Genomic DNA, 17877 nt, shown 5'->3' with positions numbered 1-17877 from the left:
TGGGGTTCCTCATCTCCTTCCCAAAGCAAGAGAGTTGCCTTTCTTTGAGTAAACCCTAATTCTGGTTCTTAAGCACCAAGACAAAGACGTGAAGACTAGTCCCAAGGGTTTTCCACTGTTCCTTAATTCTCTACCCAAAGACAACACAACATTCAGATATTACCACATCGATTTCAGCCCTCTGCTTCTAAGATCTTTTTCTGTTTTCCATAACCTTTAGGGAGTTGGACATGGAGTTGAGACACAGCAAGAGTGTCTGCTTCAAAGCAGGGTGGTGTTCTGATCCTATTTTTGGCCTCTCCTGGGAGAGAAATGATTGTGGCGAGGTCCAACCATAATTCCATTCCTTATGTGGGGCAGGTTTAATAAGCAGCTAACTCCTTCTCTACTGTTTAGAAGCAACAATAAACAGCAGCAACCTGGCACATTTTTCAGAACAAGATTTCCCAAAGGTACTCTGCCAGCGTTTTATTCATTTCATTGAACATCATGTTTCCTTTGTCACAATAACATAAAAATTACTTTAGCAAAAAGAATTAACAATCACAATGTTAGGTCCATGTTTTCCCCAAAAGAGGGGGAAAAGTCCTTAAATATACCATGAATGTTGGAGATAGGGACGGCTGTCTTCCATTATTTGTTCCACCTTTCTAAATAGAAGTTTTAGCTGGATGCATGGCTGCCCAGACACATATTACATCTCCTGGCCTCTCCTGCAGTCAGGTATGGCCATGTGAGCAGGTTCTAACAATGGGATATGAGCAGAAATGTGTGTAGTTCTGACATACCCCATTAAAGGAAAAGGGCATATCCTCCTGGCTCCCTTTTCCTCCCTTCTCTCTAACTGGAGTGAAAGTGTAATGACTGCAGCTGGAAGAGGCAATGAGATGCACACAGAATGTTGAATGAAGCAGAGCAACAAGATTCACAAAGCCTGGTTCTCCAACAATGCTGAGCTGCCAAACCAGCTTTGGATTGCCTACCTGGATTTTTATGTAAAAGAATAATAAACTTCTGGCCAGGCACAGTGGCTCACACCTGTAATCCTAGCACTTTGGGAGGCTGAGACAGGCAGATCACTTGAGCTCAGGAGTTCGAGACCAGCCTGGGCAACATAGTAGGACCTCATCTCTACTAAAAATAACAAATTTTAAAAAAAATTCGTTTTTAATTAGCCAGGCTTAAAATTAGCATGTGCCTGTAGTCCCAGCTACTTGGGGAGGCTGAGGTGGGAGGATGGCTTAAGCCCAGGAGTTTGAGGCTGCAGTGAGCTATGACCTACACCACTGCACTCCAGCCCGGGCAACAGAGTGAGACTCTCTCTCCAAAAGAAATTAAAAGGGAGTAATAAACTTCTATCTTGCTTTTAAAGTACTGTATAATTGGGGTCTCTGTTACAGAAGCCTAAGTTGTACCCTAACTGATATAGTTGCTTAAGGCCTGTAAAACAGAATCTAAGGGTATCCTGGAACACTGGGCCTCACAGTACCAGGATAAGGTTTGGGTTCAATGTTGAAGCTGGAGATGCAGGTTGAGAGTTCCTAAATGTTCCCGGCAATTTGAGATATTTGCCAGTGTGGCATAATAAGAAATATATTTGATCTTTGTCCCTGGTCCTTGGCACAGAGTTCCTAAAACCCTTGGAATTTCCTGAGTAATAGGAGTGTTTTCTGTTATTCATTGCATCACACCTGAGTTTATGTTAAGGAGGTGACTCTAGGGTGAGGCTGGTAGCCAGAAGGACCAAGTGGGTAGAAGGTTGGAACTTTCAGCCCCAAGCACTGACCCCATGAAGGTGGGGTTAGAGATTGAGCTCTGTAAACACTCAAGGAGACTTGGAGAGCTTCTGGGTTGGTGAACACATCTAGGTGCGTTCAACCTCTAGGTATCCCCCTAGGCATCTCTTCTACTGGGCTCCCTGAATTGTATCCTTTATCATAAACCAGTAAACATAAGCAAAATTTTCCCCTGAGTTCTGTGAGCTATTCTAGCAAATTATCAAATCTAAAGGGGAGGAAGGCTATGGGAATTCCCAAATTTGTAGTTGCCAGGTAGATATATGGGTAGCCTGTATACCCCATTTGCAGCTGGCATGTGAAGTGGGGGCATTCTGTGGGACTGAGCCCTTTTACTTGTGGGATCTGATGCTCACTTCAAATAAAGAGTGCCAGAATCAAACTGAACTGTTGAATACCCAGTTAGTGTTACAGGATTTCAGAATCTCACAAGAGAAAAACGCTCTTCTCTACCCCCTCTTTTAGGCTTCTGGAGTCAACCAAGTAAGAAACTTCAGGGTGATTACTGATATATTCCTCTTCCTCCCACAATCCTGTTCTCTACTCCTCAACCAGGTTCTCAGCCAATCAATCATCAATGCTACTCAATTTTGTATGTGAAATACTCTCTAATTCATTCCCTCCTCTCCTTCCTCATCCTACCACCCCAGCTTGAGCCCTTTAAAGGAAGCAGGGGTCTCTCTTAGGGCCTGCCATGCCCCCCGCAACGTGGAAATAAAGAAAAATCTGGAATTTCTTCAAGGGAAATTCCAGACACCTAGCTAGCCCTGAGAAGTAAATGAGCCACTTGATAAGCAAGAAGATAATAGAAGCTCAAAATCACGGCCAAAGAGGTTAGAGATGTACCCTATAGAAACTAAAGATAACATCTTAATACACGTCACTGAGTTGTTTTTCAGAAACTCCAACCCCTACCAAATGGATCCACTGGCACACAGACCTCAGAAAAGGGGGAACAGAGGACTGAATTCTGACCATTATTCTTTGTTCTAAATTTCTTCCTGAGGGGCCTGGAGGAGGTTATGCTCACCAGCCAGAGCTAACATTCTTTTCTGTTGACCCAAAATTTTTAGACAAAGCTTTGTTTCCTTAACCAATTGCAAATCAGAAAATCTTTTAATCCAGCTTTGACCAGCGGGCCACTCCCTTCAAGATGTCCCACTACTTTAGGTCAAATCAATGCATAGCCTCCATGTACTGATGTATGACTCTGATCACCACCACTGTGCCAAATTTACCACTACCACGATCTGTCAAATATCTTCTGCCAACTCCAGGGCTGATCTTACTAAAATCCAAATGTGATTTTATCAATCTTTGGCTTGAAATTCGTCTCACTGTTTAAAGGAGTGGTTTTCCAACTTTATTTTTTAATAGCTGTACCTTTTTTACATACAAAATCTTCCATAGAATCCTCAATTTATTAAAGAGAAAAGTGGGAAGGGGGGCACAAAGTCCCACCCTTTTCATATCCCCCTCATTCACATACCCACACCACCCCTATTTCCCAACAGCCTCACTTCAGAGGATTATATTTAGTACAAATAATGTGCAGAAAAGGGTTAACACAACAGGCCTGAGACTACCATCCACAGAGCATATTTACTTATGTCTCAAAATAAATAAATAAATAAATAAAACCTAATTTTCTTAAAGTTGAGGCCGGGTGGAGTGGCACACATCTGTAGTCCCAGCTACTTGGGAGGCTGAGGCAGGAGGATCCCTTGAAATCAAAAGTTGGAGGCTGCAGAGCACCATGATCATACCTGTGAATGGCCACTGCACTCCAGCCTTGGCAACATAGCAAGACCTCATCTCTAAAAAAAATAAAAATAAGATAAATAAAAATTGTTTTGGCCAAGCACAGTGGCTCACGCCTATAATCCCAGCACTTTGGGAAGCTGAGGTGAAAAGATCTCTTGAGCCCAGGAGCTCGAGACCAGCCTGGGAAACATAGTGAAACCTCTGTCTTTACAGATGGAAAAAAAAAAAAATTTAATTAGCCAGGCATAATGGTATATGCCTCTAGTCCTATAGGGATTACTACTACTAGGAACTATTGCTACTCAGAGGGCTAAGGTGGGAGGATAACTTGAGCCTGGGAGGTTGAGGCTGCAGTGAGTGGAGATCGTGCCACTGCACTCCTGCCTGGGTGACAGAACGAGACCCTGTCTAAACAAATTAATTAATTAATTAATTAAAAAGTGTTTAAAAGTTATTCATAGGAAATATCAGTATTGTGGGCAAAACATACTGTTTATCTTGGCATCTGCCTTTGGAGAGGCTTAAAGTCCTTCTACTTTTATTTTCACTAGCCTAACATCTTGATTTAATAGTGTAGACTTCATTCCCAGTTTTTGGAAAAGAAAACCAAGGTACAGTGAAGATGAGGCATAAATTCAGCTAGTCAGCAGAGATAAAAAGAGAATCAGTCAGGCAAGATACTCAAGGCTGACAGACTGGCCAGCTTAGCCCTGGATAGCAGCTGTATAAACTGAAATACAAAAGACTTCTCAAAAGCTGCATTAAATTAAATCTGTTACTACATCAGTGTACACAAATTATGTGATGCTGCTGCCATATTATTTTGATTTGTATTAATTTGTCTTATTGTACTCCAAATGGACAGTGGGAAAATGCCATTCGGAAGTTCCACACACTAATTTACAAACATAAATGAAAGATTTTAGGAACCCAAAAAGTCTGCGCTATTCTTTCGAATACTTCAATTTTGTACCTTATTTCACTATATTCTCCTAAACTAAGTTTGAGGAAGACCCTTCTATACTCCACAGCCCACTTTCTAAAAGATTTAATCAATATCTTGTGTCCTACATCTGAATAACCTATTAAAACTTCCTTGTTATGGTAAAAATTACTCCTATTTAGTTTTACTTTCCCCAGGGAAAAAATGAGTTTCCTCAGGCTTTGTGTATAGTCGTAATTACTTTTATTTTCTCCAACTTTTTTAAGTAAATGTAACCTCAAGATTTTATTATCTGCATAATAAAACAAAAGATGATACTTAGAAACTAGATCAACACTTGGCCTTTCTCTTATCTCTTCCCAGTTCAAAATGCTTGCATCTCTTATGGCCAGCATTCTCTTAGATCTGCAGTTGGGCTCAACGCATTCAAGTCTCAGCACAGTCTTCTTTGTGTTTTAGCCTTTTTCTGGAAAATCAGCTTAGTCTGCCTATGATGATGATAGCCACTCTGCTTCCTATCATAACGCCACTTTCCTTGGGCACACAGAGAATCCTTGCCCTTCTTATCCTGATCTTGGCGTGAAGTTGGTACTTGGCACATGCCACACATGTTACAGAAAGTCTAGAGGGTTTTAGAGACATTCACCATGTTTATGGGAATGCTATCTACAAGAAAACACATGATTTCCTTCAATTTTTCCATTTTCACTTTAAAATATAAGTTTGGAACAAATAAAATTCTCCTGAAGCTGTGGAGTCCCAAGTTTATGCTAATATGCTCCCCTTAACTAATCTTACTACATTAAACAAATAATATATAATAAACTGAAACTGTCTTTACAAAACTATGACAGCAAGAGAAATCTGACATAGTTGATTCCACCTTGCTTCTGACCTCCAAGCTCTCCCTGATCATTCCTGGGCACAGGCCAAGCTAACTTTAGGATGAATTTAGTTTACAGTTTAACTTTAAAATAATGACGACAATATTATTGCTCCCTCCCTTAGGCTAACCCCACCCTTTCTCAAAAACCAAAAGCCACCTTTGTAAGACTAATGAAAGCCTACAAGAATAAAATTATGGGAGGAGCCTGAACTCTGCTAAAATGTAGGCCAAGTTTCTACAATCCCTTACTGCTCAGGGGTCATATGGCCAGAGGTCACAAGATTTGTGACTTCTCCAACTGCTTCTACAAATAATATCACTGTTATAGAACCTAAGATTGGTTTTGCTGAAATGTCTTTCAGACTGACCCCACCTGGACTCATGACTCATGACTCAACTGGTCCTGTTGTCCCACCCACAGTTGGACTCAGTGCATGGGGATCGATTTCCACACCCCTATTATTTCATCCCCAACCAATCAACAGTGCCATTCCCTAGCCCCCTGCCCGTGAAATTGTCCATAAAAACCCTCAGCTCGAAGCCTGCAGAGAGACTGATTTGAGGGACAACTCCAGTTCTCCTATGTGGGACTGCCTTGCATCAGTTAAACTCTTTTCTCTACTGCAATGCCACGGTCTCAGGGGATTGATTTTGTCTGTGTAGTAAACAGGTAATTACAAATTCATAATCATGTTCTTCTTAATAGCACCATCCAAAAAGAAGAGGCAATCCAAACTGTCACTGATATCCTTACAAGAATTGTTATATAATAAATATAGGGCTTTTTTTCTTAACAAGGTCTGAGTTGGCATCCAAGACAGACTTAAGGAGAGGTAGGTATCTTGGAGCCTCTTGAAATTAAAAGAAAATTGTATATTGTATATTTCAAAATTAATAATGGATTTTAAATGGTCTCATCACAAACATATGATAAGGAGTTGAGGTGATGGATGTTATTAACTTGATTTAATCTTTCTAGAACATATATATCTGTTAAAACATCAGAGTGGGCCGAGTGCGGTGGCTCATGCTTGTAATCCCAGGACTTTGGGAGGCCAAGGCGGGCAGATTACGAGGTCAGGAGATTGAGACCATCCCGGCTAACACAGTGAAACCCCGTCTGTACTAAAAATACAAAAAATTAGCCAGGCATGGTGGCAGGTGACTGTAGTCCCAGCTACTCGGAGGCTGAGGCAGGAGAAGGGCGTGAACCTGGGAGGCGGAGCTTGCAGTGAGCCGAGATCGCACCACTGCACTCCAGCCTGGGCAACAGAGTGAGACTCCATCTCAAAAAAAGAAAAAATCAGAGTGTACCTCATAAATATATACAATTATTTGTCAATTAATTTATGAGTTCTATAAAAGAAAGAAAATTATGTGTGAGTATGTTTAATCTGAGGCAAGTCCTCTAAATATACAACTTTCCGATTTTTAAACAAGATAAGAACCAATGTTTTATAATTTTTTTTTAAGCAGGGTCTCTCATTCTGTGGCCCATGCTGGAGTGCAGTGGCATGATCATGGCTCACTGCAGCCTCAACCTTCTTGGCTCAAGCTATCCTTCCCCTCCATTCTCCTGAGTAGCTGGGACTACAGGTGCACACCACCATTCCTGGCTCATGTTTCATTTTTTGTAGAGAGGGGTTCTCCCTGTGTTGCCCAGGCTGGTCTTAAACTCCTGGGCTCAAACGATCCTTCAGCCTTGGCCTCCCAAAGATCTGGAATTACAGGCATGAGCTACCACATCCAGCCCAAGAACCACTGTTTAAAAAAGAACTGTTGGGCTGGGCACAGTGGCTCATGCCTGTAATCTCAGCACTGTGGGAGGCTGATCACTTGAGACCAGGAGTTTGAGGTTACAGTGAGTTATGATTATAACACTGCACTCCAGCCTGGGCAACAAAGGAAGCCCCTATCTCTAAAAAAGCGACAAAAAAGGAAGGAAAGAAAAGAGAACAAGGAAGGAAGGCAGGCATACAGAATCTGAGGCCCTACCCCAGCCCTCTGAATCAAAATTTGCATTTTCAACAAAATACTTAGGTGTTTTACATGCACATTAAAGGTTGAGAGGCACTGTGCCAGGGAATGACCAGAGACTCCTACAGATCATCAGGAAAAAGCCTTTCTGTGAAAAAACACATTAAGTTGACACCTGAATGCCAAAGGGAGTCACCCATGAGAAATATCAATAACATCCCAGCCTAAGGTTATAGATGAGGCAAAGTAGAAATGGAAATAAGCTTCACATTTTCGAGGGAAGAGAAAGGAAGTTTATATGGTTGATGCAAATGAGCAAGGTAGAGTATATGCTACAAGAAGAGGTTGGAAAGGACAATAAGAGGCCCAGCACAGTGGCTCACACCTGTAATCCCAATACTTTGGGAGGCTAAGGCCAGCAGATCACTTGAGGCCAGGAGTTCGAGGCAGGCAGATCACTTGAGGCGGGCGGTGATCACTTGAAGCCAGCCTGGCCAACATGGTGAAACCTCGTCTCTACTAAAAATACAAAAATTAGCTGGGCATGCTAGTGCATGCCTGTAACCCCATCTACTCATGTGGCTGCAGCACGAGAATCACTTGAACCCAGGAGGCAAAGTTTGCATGAGCCAAGATCACCCCACTGCACTCCAGCCTGGGTGACAGAGCAAGACACTGTCTCAAAAAAAAAAAAAAAAAATACAAGCACTAAATGATGTAGGGCCTTAAAAGCCATGGTAAGTAAGGCAGATTTTGTAAATAGGATTGAGAACAAGGAGGTTTTTCTGTTTTGTTTTGTTTTTGTTTCCTTTTTTTATTATTATTAAACTTAACCGCTCTAAGAAGCAGAAGGGGCTTGGAGTGGTGGCTCACACCTATAATCCAAGCAATTTTGGGAGGCCGAGGCAGGCGGATGGATGAGCTCAGGAGTTTGAGACCAGCCTAGGCAACACGGTGAAACCCCGTTTCTACTAAAACACAAAAGAAATTAGCCGGGCATGGCGGCATGTGCCTGTAGTCGCAGCTACTCGGGAGGCTGATGTAGGAGAATTGCTTGAACCTGGGAGGTGGAGGTTGCAGTGAGCCGAGATCGCACCACAGCACTCCAGCCTGGGCGACAGAGCGAGACTCTATCTGTTAAAAAAAAAAAAAGCAGCAGAAGGTTTTGATCAGGGTACAAGATATTACTGAAGATAATAAAGCTTGATAATAAAAGATTGCTTTAGAAAATAAGACTAGGAATGCAAAGTGGAAGCAGAATGTGTGAATTATATAGTATGTGAATTATTTTCTTATCTTTTTTTTTCTTTTTTTGAGATGGAGTTCCGCCCTTGTTGCCCAGATTGCAGTACAATGGAGCGATCTCAGCTGACTGCAACCTCCACCTTCCGGGTTCAAGCAATTTTCCTGCCTCAGCCTCCCAAGTAGCTGGGATTACAGGCACCCGCCACCATGCCTGGCTAATTTTTTGTATTTTTAGTAGAGATGGGGTTTCACCATGTTGGCCAAGCTGGTCTCAAACTCCTGACCTCAGGTGATCCACCCGCCTTGGCCTCCCAAAGTGCTCAGATTACAGGCATGAGCCACTGCACCCAGCTGTGAATTATTTTCAATAAAACTACTATGTATTTTTTTATGTGGAAGTAGAAATTAGGAGACTATTCAAATAGTTGAGTTAAGAGATATCTATGGGCTGGACTCAGTGGATCATGCCTGTAATCATAGCAATTTGGGAGGCCGAAGCAGGCAGATCACTGGAGTCCAGGAGTTCAGGACCAGCCCAGGCAACATGGTGAAACCCCGTCTTTACAAAAAATACAAAACTTAGCCAGGTGTGGTGGTGCACACCTTTGTACCAGCTACACAGGAGACTGAGATGGGAGAATCACTTGAGCCCAGGAAGGTTAAGGCTGCAGTAAGCCGTGATTATGTCACTGCACTCCAGCCTGGGCAACAGAGTGAGACCCTGTCTTAAAGAAAATAAATAAAAGAAAGAGAGAAAGCAATGTCTATGATTTGGGCCAGGGAGTTAGCATTGTAGGTTAATAGACTAAGATCATGTAGTTACTAACAGTAGCAATTGCTAACCTTTACTGAGTATTTACTAAGTACCAGGTTACTTTTCTAAGGAATGTCTGTACATTAACTGATTCGATGTTCACAACTACCCCTTGAGGTAGGTACTAATATTATCCCTACTTTAAAGATGAAGAAACTGAGGCACAGAGAGGCAAAGTAACTTGTCCATGTTCCCAAAGCCAGGAAGTGGCATCTGTGGCCCCCAGTATAGCAGGAAGGCAGGATGTTATAGTAGTGGAAGGAATGTGGGCTCTGGAATAATAACCTCCAGATTCCTCACCTGACTCCACCGTTTCAGCTCTAAATCATGATAACGTTGTTCTCCATGGTGGACTGAGCATGTGATCACCACCCTGGCCAGTGATGCCTAATGGGGAAGTTAGCTTCTGGCAAAGTCTTCCCCGATGCTCTTCAAAAGGAGACCAGGACAGGGACGCGCTCCTTCCTGCCTTTGTACTTCTACCTGTGAAATCAGGATACCTGGACTGCTGCATCTTAAGAACATGAGAGGAAGGCTGGGTGCAGTGGCTCATACCTGTAATCCCAGCACTTTAGGAAGCCAAGGTGGGAGGATCACTAGAGCACAGGAGTTCAAGGCCACAGTGAACTATGATCTATGATCGCACCACTGCACTGTAGCCTGGGCAACAGAGCGAGACTCTATCTCACAACCAAAAAAAGAACATAAGGGGAAACATTGTTGACACAGGCAAGATAATCTTAATCTTGACATATGTCATAAAGCTTAATTGTATTGACACTGTTTCCACATAGCTAGGGTGATAATAGCAAAGGGAGTATGGGGCCTATGTGTTCTTTGGTGCTTTAAGTTGGACTGGATTCAATATCTTTATTGTATTGATATTCTTTTTTATTATTATTACTTTATTTTAGAGACAAGGTCTCTCTCTTCGTCCAGGCTAGAGTGCAGTGGCTCAAGCATAGCACTGCAGCCTCAAATTCCTGGGCTCAACTCCTGGGTTCAAGTGATTCTCTCAACTCAGTCTCCCCAGTAGCTGGGACTACAGTTACGCACTACATGCCTGGGTAATTTTTTATTTTTTTTACTTTTTTGTAGAGACAGGTTCTCACTATGTTGCCCAAGCTGGTCTTGAACTTCTAGCCTCAAGTGATCCTCCTGCCTCCGGCTCCCAAAGTGCTGGGATCACAGGTATGAGCCACTTGCCTGGCCTCTATATTTGATACGCTTTAGAAACTTAGGAAAAATGAGGGACCAGAATCTTTCAACAGAAAGTAAACATTTTCTTTTTAAAATTATATTTTAGGCCGGGCACGGTGGCTCACGCCTGTAATCCCAACACTTTGGGAGGCCAAGGCGGGCGGATCCTCTGAGGTTAGGAGTTCAAGATCAGCCTGGCCAACATGGTGAAACCCCATCTCTACTAAAAATACAAAAATTAGTCGGGCATGATGGCACATGCCTGTAATCCCAGCTACTCGGGAGGCTGAGGCATGAGAATCACTTGAACCCAGGAGGCATAGGTTGCAGTGAGCAGAGATCGTACCACTTTACTCAAGCCTGGGCAACAGAGCAAGACGCTGTCTGAAAAAAAATAAAATAAAATACATAAATAAATAAGTAACTTAATTATCCTGGAAAGAATCAGTTTTAAAAAGTATAAAATAGAGAGTTTAGTGAAGTAATAAATGGTTCAAAAATAATGATAAAGCGTCTATAGTGTACAAAGCTCTGTGCTAGAAACTGCAAATACAATCAGTGGCGAGCTGGATGGATGCTGTTAACTGCACTCAAAGCAGTGACAGCTGGGCTTGATGGAGTGCATCTGTAATCCCAGCTACTCAGGAGGCTGAGGTGGGAGGATCGCTTGAGCCCCGGAGTTTAAGACCAGCCTGGGCAACACACCAACACATCCATCTCAAAAAAAAGAAAAACAAAAACAAAACAAACAAAAAAAGAAAACAAAACAAAAAAAGGTAGACACAAATAAGTGGATAAACAACTCTAATAAAGTGTATGGTATGTCATAAGGGGAACGGGCAGATGCTGTAAGATCACAGGGCCAAAGCTAGTAATCTAGGTTAGGGAGTTTAGGAAGGGTACTCAGAGGAAATGATGTTTCCATTGAGATCAGAAGGGCAGACAGAAGTGTGCCACGGAAAGGGAGGGAAGGAAGGAGGGAGATGTACTAGCCTGAAAGAAGGCCCAGAAACACGACAGTGTGGAACACTAGAAAAAACAGAACAAGTTCAGTTTGGCTGAGACGTGAAGTGAAAGGCGGAGAGAGGTAAGAGATGAACTACTGGAGGAGTACAAGGGAGCCCGGTGAGGCAGAGCATTGCAATGATAAGCAGTTTGAATTTAACCCTTAAAGGCCACAGGAGCCACTTAAAAGTTTTAAAGAATGCAGTGGCTTATGCCTTCTCTTAAGCCAAAAAGAAGGATACTGGAAACAGAAAAACACATTTTACTATCTTTATCTTTCAGCATACCATAGATAACCAGTTGGAAAATACAATAGAAAAAAAAGGATCCCATTCACAATTACAATAAGAATTCTAGAATAAAAATAATATTAACTTCCAGGCACAATGACACACTTGCCTGTACCTTCAGCTACTCAAGGGGTTTAAGTGGGAGGATTGCTTCAGAGCCGAGGAGTTTGAGACCAGCCTGGCCAACATGGCGAAACCCCGTCTCCAATAAAAATACAAAAATTAGCCGGGTGCGGTGGCACACGCCTGTACTCCCAGCTACCCCGGAGGCTGAGGCACAAGAATCACTTGAGCCCGGGAGGTGGAGGTTGCAGTGAGCTGAGATCACCCCACTGTAATCCAGCCTAGGTGACAGAGCAAGACTCTGTCTCAAAAAAAAAAAAAAAGAAGGTGAAAATACAACCCACAGAATGGGAGAAAATATTTGCAAATCATATCTCTGATAAGGAATCTGTATCCAGAATATATAAAGAACTTTTACAATTCAACAGTAAAAAGACAAATGCAATTTTTAAATGGACAAAGGATTTAAGTAAACATTTCTCCAAAGATATATAAATGGTCAATAAACACATGAAATGATACTCAATATCATTAGTCATCCGGGAAATATAAATCAAAACTAAAATGAGATACCATTTCACATCTACTAGGATCGCAATGATAAGAAAGACAGACAATAACTAGTGTTAGAGAAGATGCAGAGAAATTAGAACCTCAGACACTGCTGATGGAAATGTAAATGCTGCAGGCTTGTTTGCTGTCTAGTGTAATAACGTCTCCCCCAGGTCAAAAGCCGGGAAGGCTTGTTTGCAACCCTTATAAAAGATGAGGTTTCCTAAGCTTGGGGTTCCTAAACTGTGACACAAACCTGCTGAGTATACATCACCCACCTGGACCGATCTCTGAATAGCCCCATGGGACTTGAGGAACAAGGGGAACTGAGGCACACATAAAGCTCACGTTGCCTGCTAGTCCATGATAAAGTTCTTTATCTCTGATCCAGGAGTTCCATGTCTTTTTCCAACATCCATGAAACAGTAACAGGCTAAAGTGTTGTCTTGTAAGCTGGGTAAAAATCTCAGACCCCTGAGAGATGTTGACATCAAGAATTGTAATTGGCATGTAATCAACATATAATAAAAATTTTTACATCCCTTGTAAGTTGGATTCCTAGGTATTTTATTCTCTTTGAAGCAATTGTGAATGGGAGTTCACTCATGATTTGGCTTTCTGTTTGTCTGTTGTTGGTGTACAAGAATGCTTGTGATTTTTGTACATTGATCTTGTATCCTGAGACTTTGCTGAAGTTGCTTATCAGCTTAAGGAGATTTTGGGCTGAGACAATGGGGTTTTCTAGATATACAATCATGTCGTCTGCAAAAAGGGACAATTTGACTTCCTCTTTTCCTAATTGAATACCCTTTATTTCCTTCTCCTGCCTAATTGCCCTAGCCATAACTTCCAACATTATGTTGAATAGGAGTGGTGAGAGGGCATCCCCGTCTTGTGCCAGTTTTCAAAGGGAATGCTTCCAGTTTTTGCCCATTCAGTATGATATTGGCTGTGGGTTTGTCATAGATAGCTCTTATTATTTTGAAATACGTCCCATCCATATGTAGAAAGCTGAAACTGGATCCCTTCCTTACACCTTATACAAAAATCAATTCAAGATGGATTAAAGACTTAAATGTTAGACCTAAAACCATAAAAACCCTAGAAGAAAACCTAGGCATTACCATTCAGGACATAGGCATGGGCAAGGACTTCATGTCCAAAACACCAAAAGCAATGGCAACAAAAGACAAAATTGACAAATGGGATCTAATTAAACTAAAGAGCTTCTGCACAGCAAAAGAAACTACCATCACAGTGAACAGGCAACCCACAAAATGGGAGAAAATTTTCGCAACCTACTCATCTGACAAAGGGCTAATATCCAGAATCTACAATGAACTCAAACAAATTTACAAGAAAAAAACAAACAACCCCATCAAAAAGTGGGCAAAGGACATGAACAGACACTTCTCAAAAGAAGACATTTATGCAGCCAAAAAACACATGAAAAAATGCTCATCATCACTGGCCATCAGAGAAATGCAAATCAAAACCACAATGAGATACCATCTCACACCAGTTAGAATAGCGATCATTAAAAAGTCAGGAAACAACAGGTGCTGGAGAGGATGTGGAGAAATAGGAATGCTTTTACACTGTTGGTGGGAGTGTAAACTAGTTCAACCATTGTGGAAGTCAGTGTGGCGATTCCTCAGGGATCTAGAACTAGAAATACCATTTGACCCAGCCATCCCATTACTGGGTATATACCCAAAAGACTATAAATCATGCTGCTATAAAGACACATGCACACGTATGTTTATTGTGGCATTATTCACAATAGCAAAGACTTGGAACCAACCCAAATGTCCAACAATGATAGACTGGATTAAGAAAATGTGGCACATATACACCATGGAATACTATGCAGCCATAAAAAATGATGAGTTCATGTCCTTTGTAGGGACATGGATGAAATTGGAAATCATCATTCTCAGTAAACTATCGCAAGAACAAAAAACCAAACACAGCATATTCTCACTCATAGGTGGGAATTGAACAATGAGATCACATGGACACAGGAAGGGGAATATCACACTCTGGGGACTGTGGTGGGGTGGGGGGAGGGGGGAGGGATAGCATTGGGAGATATACCTAATGCTAGATGACGAGTTAGTGGGTGCAGCGCACCAGCATGGCACATGTATACATATGTAACTAACCTGCACAATGTGCACATGTACCCTAAAGCTTAAAGTATAATAAAAAAATAATAAAAATAAAAAATTTTAAATTATTAATAAGATATTTTGTGTTCTTTTTTCTATTAGGTCTTAAAGTATTTGACACCTGCAACACATCTCAATTTGGAAGCTAAATTTTCATTGGAAATATTTAATCTGTATTTAGACTTCATAAAATCTACAGTTGAGAAAAAGTAGATTCACTTTCCCAAGATGTTCCAAGAATATTTAAAAGTTTTCCAATAGCTGACCAGTTTTCCAATAGCAGAATCAAATATCGTTTTTAAATTTTATATTTAACTAAAATTAAATGAAATTAAAAATTTAGTTCCCCAGTCATATTACACATTTCAAGTGCTCAGTGTCCACATGTGGCTAATGGCGATGGTATCAAAGCTCAGATCTGGTCAATCTTGAAAAAGAACAAAGTTGGAGGACTTACACAACCAGATATTAAAACTTATTATAAAGCTACAGAGTTAGGACAGTATGATACTGGTACAAGAATAGACCAATGGAACAAAATAGAAGCCCACACATACACGGTCACTTGATTTATGTCAAAAGCAGCACTGCAGTAGCCCAGAAAAAAAAGATGCTCTATATAAAAAATGTTGCTGGATCAACTGGATATCCATACAAAGAAAAATAAATCTTGACCCTAACCTAATGTCATACACAAAACTTAATTCCAGAGGTATCATAGATCTAAACATGAAAGGTAAAACAATAAAGCTTCTAAAAGAACATACGAAAATACCTTCGTGACCTTGAGGTAAGCAAAGATTTCTTAAATAGGACACACACAAAAAGATTGCTAAATTGGACTACATTAAAATTTAGAACTTCTTGGCCAGGCGCAGTGGCTCACACCTGTAATCACAGCACTTTGGGAGGCTGAGGTGGGCAGATCACCTGAGGTTAGGAGTTCGAGACTAGCGGGGCCAACACGGTGAAACCCCATCTCTACTAAAAATACAAAAAAGCAGCTGGGCGTGGTGGCACACGCTGGTGGTCCCAGCTACTCAGGAAGCTGAGGCAGAAGAATCACTTGAACCTGGGAGGTGGAGAGGTTGCAGTGAGCCGAGATTGCGCCACTGTACTCCAGCCTGGATGACAGAGTGAGACTCTGTCTCAAAATAAATAAATAAATAAATAATAAAATAAATAAAATTTAGAACTTCTTCATCTGGGCACAACCCTAGAGTCCTAGCTACTTGGAAAGCTAAAATAGGAGGATCACTTGGACCCAGGAGTTTGAGGCTGCAGTGAGCTATGTTTGCATCACTGCACTCTGGCCTGGGCAACAGAGCAAAACCCCATCTCTAAAAAAATTAAAATTAAATAAGTAAAATAAAATTTGGAGCTTCTGTTCATGAAAAGACTCCATTAGCAATGAAAAAGCTAAATTGGACACAGTGGCTTATGCTGGTAATCCCAACACTTTGAGGGGCCAAGGTGGGAGGATAGCTTGAGGCCAGGAGTCTGAGAACAACCTGGGCAACATAGAGAGATGCTGTCTCTATAAAAAATTTTAACAATTACCTGGGTGTGGTGGTGCATGCCTGTCATCCCAGCTACTCGGGAGACTGAGGTGAGAGGACTGCTTCAGCCCAGGAGGTCCAGGCTGCAGTGAACCATGATTGTACCACTGCACTCCAGCCTTGATGACACAGAGAGATCTAGTCTCAAAAAAAAATGTTTTTAATGAAAAAGCTAGCCTTACACCACTTATAAGATAAGAGATAAATGAAAAAATAAAATTAAAAAGCAAGCTACAGACTGGGAGAAAATACTTGCAATCTATGTATCTGACAAAGGACTTACATCAAGATTATATAAAGAACTACAACTCATTAAGAAACAGACAATGTGCATGTCACAAAAGAGCCTATCCAAATGTCCAGTAAATATATAAAAAAGTATTCAACCTTAAAATGTATCAGGGAAAAGCAAAATAAAATCATAATGAGATATCAGTACACACTTATTAGAGTGACTAAAATTAAAAAGAATACCAGCTGTTAGTGAGGATGCATAGTAACTGAAATCTCACACACTGCTAATGGAAAGATACATTGATATAACCATTTTAGAAAACTGGCCTTGTCTACTAAAGCTGAACATATGTATAAAATATGAGCCAGCAATTCTATTATTTGGTATCTGCCCAACAGAAAGCATACATATATGCACCAAATATATGTACAAACATATTCATAGCAGTACTATATAGGCCTGGGCAATATGGCAAGACCCCATCTCTACAAAAATACAAAAATTAGCCAGGCGTGGTGGTGCTCGCCTGTAGTCTCAGTTACTCAGGAGACTGAGATGGGAGGATTACTTGGACCTGGGAGGTTTAGGCGGCAGTGAGCTGTGATCACACCACTGTACTCCAGCCTAGGCGACTGGGCAAAACCCTGTTTCCAAAAAAAAAAAAAATAAGAGGAAAGAAAAATTTAAGTTAACAGCAGTTGTCTTTTCTATATTTTCTACTGTAAACATGATGTAGTATTTTTATAATTAAAAGTAATTTATTTTTAGGCCGTGTGCATTGGCTCACGCCCGTAATCCTAGCACTTTGGGAGGCCAAGTTGGGCAAATCACGACGTCAGGAGTTCTAGACCAGCCTGGCCAACATTGTGAAACCCCGTCTCTACTAAAAATGCAAAAATTAGCCAGGCATGGTAGCATGCACCTGTAATCCCAGCTACTCAGGAGACTGAGGCAGGAGAATCTCCTGAACCCAGGAAACGGAGATGGCAGTGAGCTGAGATCATGCCATTGCACTCCAGCCTGGGTGACAGAGCAAGACTCCATCTCAAAAAAAAAGAAAGAAAAAAAAAGTAATTTATGTTTAAACAGAAAAAATAATAAATCAAATACAAACAGGAGAGACCTGTTTTAATAACTCTAAGGGTCGCAAGTGAGATATGAATGTGACCTGACCACCAAAAGCTAATGCCACAGGACACAGAAAAGGTAACCTAAACAAGGCTCTAGGCTGACCATACTTGAAGGAATATATTGTGATATGGGGGCCACATTTTCAGAGTGTCATTCAGAAAGTAGATAGTAATCTCAAGAAGGGAAGGAGTTCAAGGATCTAGAAACTATGTTGTGAGACTTGACTGACAGCACAAAAGACTGCTG

At 41.3% G+C, this 17877-nt stretch overlaps 1 protein-coding gene across 3 annotated transcripts in view; it reads right to left on the bottom strand.

Annotated features, from left to right (window-relative positions):
* The window catches only part of AFG1L (AFG1 like ATPase), a 238672-nt gene that overhangs the window by 208935 nt on the left and 11860 nt on the right, over window positions 1–17877 (bottom strand). The gene's annotated exons all lie outside the window — the stretch shown is intronic.

Source organism: Gorilla gorilla, chromosome 5 (genome assembly GCF_029281585.2).
Source record: "Gorilla gorilla gorilla isolate KB3781 chromosome 5, NHGRI_mGorGor1-v2.1_pri, whole genome shotgun sequence".
In the NCBI taxonomy this organism is placed as follows: domain Eukaryota; kingdom Metazoa; phylum Chordata; class Mammalia; order Primates; family Hominidae; genus Gorilla; species Gorilla gorilla.
Note: the sequence above shows the minus strand (reverse complement) of the source record. Positions and strands in the feature narration are given on the sequence as shown.